Raw genomic sequence first — 8668 nt, 5'->3', positions numbered from 1 at the left:
ATCTGGGATTTTAATTGCTGTCTTACTGCCTGCACATATACCACAAATCAAAGCATATGATTACTTAAACTAGTAAAGAAAACAAAGCAGTAAAACTACTTTTGCATACTAGAAAATTCTACTAACTAACACAGAAATTTTTTCTCATCAATAGATAACCAGAAGTCAGTTTCCATCAAGCCAGACTGTGGTGCTTTCAGCATAATACAGTGCTAGTCAAACTAATTTCATAGTAAAAAAGATTGCAAAAGTTTAAACTATCCAATGTCATAATCAACATAGGATTTTGGCTCTTCTAAGATGGGACTGAGAGGGAACAGCTACCCATTATTGGACCACGTACCATAATAAGAAAGATGTCATATCACAGAATAGTTGAGGTTGGAAGTGACTTGGGATCATCTAGTCTAACCCTACCATTTCAGGCAGGGTCACCGAGATCACAAGGCCCAGTATCACAGACAGGTGAGTTCTGAGCATCTCCAAAGAAGATGCTCCAACACCTCTCTGGGTTCAGTCAATGAAGTTCCTTCTCACGTGCAGATGGAACATTCTGTTTCAGTTAAAGCCTGTTGCCTCTTGTCCTGTTGTTACACACCCCAAAAAACAACCTGGCCCCATCTTGTTGATATCCTCCATTAGGATTTTTCTAAACTTTAATAAGGTCTTGTGTAAGTCATCTATTCTCCAGGCTAACCAGGCCCGGCTCAGCCTTTCCTCATAGAGATGCTCCAGCCCATCAATCAATCCCATACCACACCACAGATGTTATCAGAATAGATAGCAAAATCCCATGACTGAGACTGGCAAACTGTAGCAGCTGGCGTTGTGATAATGCCAAAGTAAACAAGAACATAATCTTGCTCAAAGTATTACTTTCCACCTTTCAAAGCGCTATAGCAAAAAAATCTATTGCAGCTGAGCACATGAGCTCAGCAGCAGGGAAGTATAGCTCTGTCGAGGCTACACATGCCACTTCATGGACCTTTGATACCTTCTCTAAGGTTTGAGTGAAGTTTTACCTATGTAGGTCAGAGCAGTACACTACAAAAAATGTCTCATTTACTTCAGTTACTTCAAGTTAGGAATGTGTTAGCTAAAGCATCATGACACGTAAATGCAGCTCAACAACTGTCAGTGCCAAGCCAGTCTGAACTGACTTAGAACTGGTACCCAGCAAAGCACAAAAATGTAATCTCTCAAATGATATGGAAATGCACCCTCATAGGGAGCTATGACAGGACTTCAGCATCTTTGAGCAGTTTAGAGAGAAGGATGTGGTGGGAGACCATGACAAAGGCCTTGCAGAAGTCCAGGTAGATGAGATCAGTTTTCTTCGTTCATTAGCTCTCATCATCAATATTATTTTCCTAGAGGTTTCTACTTTAGCAAATAATTGTCTGTTTCACAAGTCTTGTAAAATTTTCTCCTTACTTTTCTTTTTTTTTTTCTTTTTTGCCAGACAGGCAGCATATGGCTTCAGTATGGAGTAATACTTAATGAATGCTGTTTTAATTAACTCCATGCTCTGTTCTAGTTACTCATCTATGATCAGATCAGTTTTTTTTCTTGAAACAATCTGATATTCAAGATTAATCTGACAAACTGAAGTTAAAAATTAACTAACAACTTCCAAACTATTTATGGCAATTATTCAATATTAAACTAGCTTAACTTCAAAGCCATTCTGAAATTTTCCATCCTGGATGTCCAAATGTAGGCAGCTTGATCTATATTTGATAACCAAATTAATGGTCTGGTTTTTAAATGTATAAAGTAATTATTTTTGTTGTTAATTTTTTGCTAAATAAGGCATAACCAATTACAGCTTGAACAAATCTTGTATTTTTGAAGGGCTATAAAAATGGGTTTTCATTTCTCAAATATTTCACAAAAAGAAGAAAGATATTTTAACATTCTTCTATTAAGGAGTAATAAAGTAAGAGGCTTTGTACTCCAAAATAAAGAAAACATGGAAAAAAAAACAAACAAAACTAAACTAAAAAACAACCTAAAACTCTTTTGCTCCACCTATAACATCAACAAACATCTAATTCAAATGAATAATGAAAGAGAGCAGCACAGACTTTATGCTTTCAATATTTACTTACTGATCATTTAATTTCCTCATAGGGCTAATGTGGAAACTGGAAGCTACTACCATACACAATCAATAACTCTCCTACAAGTTTAATGTGAGACTTTGGAGACACTGGCAAAAGTAGCCAGCCAGAAATTAAATCTCCCCCATACTTTTTCATTTTTGTATAGAGAAAAGCAATATAAACATCCCCAGAATCCCTTCTTAAGCTTACTAACTCTTCCTGATGAAGGATGATGTTGCAACCCTCAGAAGCTTTGTTTGACTGGAGAAGTTTGACTGGCTAGAACTTATTAGCACAATTGGAACTCAAAGGAAAAGCAACAAATTTATTATTTCTGTGGAGGGGTTGTCATAACAGAAAAGAGAAAATTCAGCTTATTGCTCCATACTCTTTTGTTCCCAAAAGAAGTATGAATCATTTTGTCCAAGGGGTACAAAAAATTACCTGGTTGGGTTAGAAAGTGAAATTCCAATAAAAGATCACACCTGATAAAAGGAACATGCATTTGTCCTAGGAACAGCAAGAAACAGAAACAAGATTTAGATATACAAAATGCTACATATTTTAACAAGTGTTCTTTGAGGATGAACATGAATATGTGTCCATCAGTCAAACTGGATCTCTGTGAAATATGAACTACAGAGTCCAGATAGTCATTTTCAATTTGGGTAACTTCAACCCAAACACCAGAGAGCTGTTCTTCTAGAAGTGATCCAGCCTGGCTCCTTAGACAACATCTCTGGAGAAAGATCTGGCCCACCACAAAAAGTTGCTCTAAAATAGGTGGGATCCATAAGAATGAAAGCATCCAAAATCCTGAACTGTAACTGGAAATTTAGTTCTAGTTCTTTTTTCAGGTACACAAATAAAACTGGTTGGGGCATCCAATCAGAAGTAGTTTTCAGAGAAGTAAGAATGCAAAATGTGAATTCAGATATTCAGATAGAAGTTTTGGCCTTCATTAGCATTACGTGGATGACTTCTGGTGGATTAGTTACATTTTATTGACCCTTTTTCAATTGATTAGTTCACTTCAGCCCTATTAGATATTTGCTCTCTTCAAGGCTACTGAGGGTTTAAAAAGTCTCTGCACATTTAGAAGTTGTCTCAGAACAATGGAATATTCTGTTGGGATCTCACAAATACAGTTTTTCCCTAGAACACTCACACTGTTCTCTGGCACAGAAGTTTCTTGTGATACAGTCATTACTCAGATTTTATTCAGGAGCCATTTTTTCCCCTTAAAGTGTTCCTACATTCCAGGTATTTTGCCTAATTTATGCTTTGCTGTTTAAATTATTTTTTTATTTCCTCTATGTTTCACATCATAACCTATGTCTATCCAAAATGGACAGCACTGTGCCTAAAATGCAGAACTGTTCCTCTTCCTTCCTTCACCCAGTGGCCTGTCTGCTCTCCTTTTCTCTTTTTCTCTTGAAACTAATCCTGCTGCACAACACCGTCTGAGATACAAGTTCCAAAAGTTAAACCACCGGAGATTTTGAAAAGATGTGAGGGGAAGGAAAAATTATTTCATAACCAGTTGACAGTGAAGGGCTACTAGTCTGAAATGGCTTTGATGACACATCACAAACTGAATCTTAGTATTTGTTATTTCTCTGGGCAAAAGTCAAACGTGTCCTTTGGAGGCAACATCTTTCATATTTTTCTCAGATACCCACACCACAGGAAATATCTTTATGAAATTAGTCATTCACCCCACATAACTTTAAAAAGCTTCCCATCTGGTTAATCATTTTACAAGACATTCATTATATTGTACTATATTAAATTAGTTTTGAACATTCTGAATACTTTCTCTCTATGATGTCACCTTAAGTTCAACATCTGGGCAGGCTTTAGAAAATAATAGAAGAAAATTTTAATTAAGTCATGCTTTCTCACTAATTTCTTGGAAATGAACAACCTTTCATGGAGGTTTTTAATGGAGATTCTGCTGAACCACTTAAGAAAATCATCTCAGAATGAACACCCATCATTTACGTGATTACCCAGAAGAGTATTCTAAACATCTCACAGACAGAAGCTGGTAATGTATTCCAAAACAAGAAGCTTTTTACTGATGGCTGGCAGCAAAGTGTGTTTCTCGATGCCTATTTTAACACTGATGAAAATAAACTCCAAAATATTGAAAGAAACAACCTAACTCAGAAATCCATAAAGATTAAAGACTTCAGAACAATTTCTCAACAGACATAAAAAGCCAAGGAACTCCTTCCTTACAGTATCTGTTCTGCTAATAGACCAATTTGTAGAAAATAACTTCTTTTACACCCAAATTTTCCATATTCTCACCTAAATTTCCATGTTATTAAAGTGTACATATTAAGTACTGAGAGAGAGATCTGTAGGTACATGCAAGTTTTTCCTACCACCAAGTTAACCAGAAAACTAAATATTAAGTATCATTTGGAGAACATGAAAGCCATATGCATGGAGAAATTCATAAATTTGCAGCTAAATTAATTTTATTTTATTAATTTTCCTTATCTTTCATGTTATTTTCTCAAGCTTTAAGAAGAAGCCACGAGTATTTCTTCTGTCCACCAGGCGAATTCAAAAACTACAACCAAAGGACAGCAATCCTTAAAGCTTAAGCCCCCAGAAGTCAGTAAGTTATCTTGAAATAGCTATAACCATTATAACTTGGCAATACTTCAAAGCAGAGAGAACAGTCTAAAATCAAGTTACTATACCACAAATTCTATGCTACTAATTTCAGATTAAGAGGGAAGCCCAGGATTCAGGACAGAACAAGCAACTCAAAAAATCGTTGTAAACTAACAATCACTCGGAAGTACAAAAATCTCTAAATTTCATAGCTGATCTGTAGGAAACAGTTCAGTACACTGGAAATAAGTCAATTCTGTTTTTTTTAATTTTCTGTTTTTTAAGCTTTTATATGACAAACTCCCAGAGAAAGAAAAAGTACAAGAAAGTTATTTTAATGATGCTGCTCTTTATTCTAAATGTAAGTTACTTGACTATACTCAATATCAGGGCAGCACTTCAACAATATACTGCTTTTTTATTAAGCAACTTGTAGATAAGAGCACAAAAGTAATTAAAATGAAGTGTCTGGTGGTGCTGACAAAGGTTCCCAGTGGCAACACTGAAAAGTGTGGGCTTTTTGTTGTTCATTTTCTCCCCCTTACCTTGCAATACAAGTAACCTGTCTTGATCAAAAAAGATTTCAGATTACAATTACTGCATTTTTTCTAATGCCGAAAAATAAAATAAAATAAAATCTCATCCACAGCCATTAAAAAAATAATAAAATTCTCCCCATAAAACCTAGGCAGCCTCAAGCTAACCATAAATACCAAATGCTGACTTCATGTCTTAATCTATGGCTATCTGCCTTCAGGTTATAGGGTCCAATAAGTGACTCAGAATCAACGCAGTGAGGCTCTAGCAGTGCCTTTTAGTACACCACAGGCCTTCAGGTCTTGATGGCAACAGCTACTCTGCTGTCATTCAGATCTAAGCTACATTGAAAGTCAAGGTTCATCAGCATGATTTTGACTGTACATTCAGGTAACTGAATTAAATAAAACTTTTTTTAAAGGATTTGTTATTTAACTGGCACATACATTTTACTAAATTATAAGGCCATGTTTTCCTGCCTTTCAGAAACTGTGACTGAAATGCCACTTCACTAAAGAAGTTAAAACTAAACACACAGCAGAAGATTTAAGTACATTTGCTTTCTCTGGATCTTAACAGTGAAGTACCTGTTTATCAGTGCAACACTATGAATAAAAAGAATTCCAACTTTCTTTGTGTTATGAATTCCTACTCCTAATCATAACAGATATATTTTAGACATCCTGAGTCCCCTAACTCACTCCCAGCAGGACTGTTAAGATAATCAGTTCTCTTTTCTTTACACACAAGACAGCTCCCTTATCATAAACACGGTTTTTCTCTACTATCAAAAATATTTCTGACTTCAACTTTTCATTCTTCACGTAGACTTCACAATGAGGGTGCCATAAACCTCAATGTGGGTAAATGAAAGTATATATGTATATAAGTATATATACTTATATTTATGTATGTATATAAGTATAAATGAAAGTATAACATTATATCATGGCATTACTCAAAAACGTATCTCCATGGCAATGACATGGCAGAACCTACAGGCAGTAATTCCAAGACATACTCCAGTGCCACAACTTTTGGTACTTTCTATGTGAACTAGAAGGTCTATAAAGGTATTTAAATACCAACTACTTAAGGGAAGATTAAGGCTGTCTCTAAGAAGAAATTATTTTGTGGTTTATTGTGTTTCTGAAAACTTAACATGCTTTACTTTTTATATATCCTTTCAATTACATGAGGCTGTTATTATATCTGGCTGTGTCATGTATTCTAGATAAACCACTTGGCTTTTTTTTGTTATCAACTACACAGAGCTTCTTTTATTTTTTCATTTTATTTCTTTGCAAGGCAACAAAAGCTTTAACCACACGTGGTTATAATTTACTGAGAATGAGAAAATTGAGAAAGTGAGGATGAACTGTGACATCTGCTGTTCTTTCAAGTAATAAAAAACAATGACAACCATTAAAACTATAGTTGGGTAACCCTTAGAATGATCAGATATCCTTCAGAATATATAATTAAATGCTTACTAATCCCATCAAAAAGAGTTTGGATGTACAACAAACTGAAAACAAGCAAAGCATTGAGGTGTCCTTAGAAAATAAAATCAGTAATCTTTTTCTCCTGTTCCTTCATAAGATTTATTTTTCATTCCTTCTCCTGCTGAAATAAATGACAAAATTCCACTGAATTTGGGAAGGAAGTCAATCTTTCTGGCTTTCTCCGTATCCATTTTTCATTCATGCAGGAAAATGAGAGTTGCGGTCTGCAGGGTAAGCAGGCTGGTTGCTGCTGACAACAGCACACCACAGCTGCTGTTAGCAGACAGCAGGATCCATGCATTTAGTTATTCAGCTGTACTCAAATGCCTCATGATTGACTACACAAGGCCTTAAAAAACTTTTCTTGCTTGATTCAGGTCATTCTATGTTTACTACTGTCTGCAGCTACTTGGAATCCTATCTTATGTAGCACAGGTAGACCTAATTCCACTTTTAACAGTAGTTCTCAAGGATTTTTACACAAATTCAGAAGCAGTCATGTTTGTTCTTCAATTTCAGCACCCAAAATGTTATAGTTCAGGACTATAGGCAGGAAAGAGGGTGAGAAAGGTGAGAGATCTGAGTTCTAACTTACCTAAGTTGCCTGCAGTACATACAGAGTTGCTCACACTAAATCCTTCAACTGTAAGATGATGTGAACTGTGTTACTATTTGAAAAAATATATGTTACTGTTTTAAATAATACACTTAGATCCCAATACTATTTTGATTATATTTTGGACACTTCTTTCAAATCAACCATTTCAAATAGTTACTGCTTTACTAGGGCCCTGTCAGCTAAAAGCAGAAAGATTTCATCAGGGTCACAGTGCAAGGAAATAAAGCACAACCCGAAGGAGTTTGCAGTGGGCCTTTTCTATATAAGCAAATTCAATGGTGCTAATTTGTGGTCCTGTGATTTGTGATGCCTTATAGCTACACAGACACCTGAAAGTATTCCTCACCTACACTGTTTATCTCTGCTAGGCTCTCTATCATTTCAAGATCCTTGTACACCCTTGCTCCAAAATACCACATGTCCACCTCTGAGGACACTTGTTCTGTTGTTATTTGAATGTGCAGGAAATGATGAAAGGCAAAAATTCTTCTTTTTTTCACAATTTATTTTTGACTATACCCAAAACTCACTTCTAATAATCATGAATCATTATTCAAAGGAAAGCATTTCCCTTGTAGTTCCATAAATACTTCCCACACCTACCATCCCAAATGGAAGTTCTAATAGAGTAAATACCACTTTCAGCTTATTAACTACACTTCACCACAAATGCATAAAGATCAGAACTTCAGGTAGGGCACTGGGAGTACAGAATTCTTATTGAAGTTGTGAATACTCTGCAATAAGCTACTTTAGGAAGTAACTTAGCAGTTCTAATGTAGCAAAGATCAGGATCATTATTTACGCATCTCACGCTTTACTTACGCTATGATCCAGTTACTACATCAGTTCATATAATGCAGCAGGAATCCACTACAACACAGCTCTAACATTAATTTGAATCTAAAAATCACTTTGCAACATGTAATATCAGAGTCTGTTCCAGCTGCTCACCTGTTACATGGCTGTTCTAAGAAATATCCTAAAAGCATAAGGAAGGGGAAATCACTGTTTCTTTAAAAATGTGAATATTGCAAACAAACAGTAAATTGAACATTTTCTACATCACTAGCTTAGAACAAAAAAGAGAGGGATTAGGATGACTCCAAGGAAGGTTTTGCTAAAATAGGATAAATAAAATATTCTGCTTAGTTTAGTTCACTTATCCAAGTTCTCCTACTTGGTAGCTTGCAGTACAACTGCTAAAATCTACCTCCTGGATACCAGCGATGGTTGAGTATCAGTTTCTAAGTAGCAACAGCAGGGGAGGG

The sequence above is a fragment of the Coturnix japonica genome, chromosome 6, assembly GCF_054131305.1.
Source record: "Coturnix japonica strain WE chromosome 6, WE-NBRP24, whole genome shotgun sequence".
In the NCBI taxonomy this organism is placed as follows: domain Eukaryota; kingdom Metazoa; phylum Chordata; class Aves; order Galliformes; family Phasianidae; genus Coturnix; species Coturnix japonica.
Note: the sequence above shows the minus strand (reverse complement) of the source record.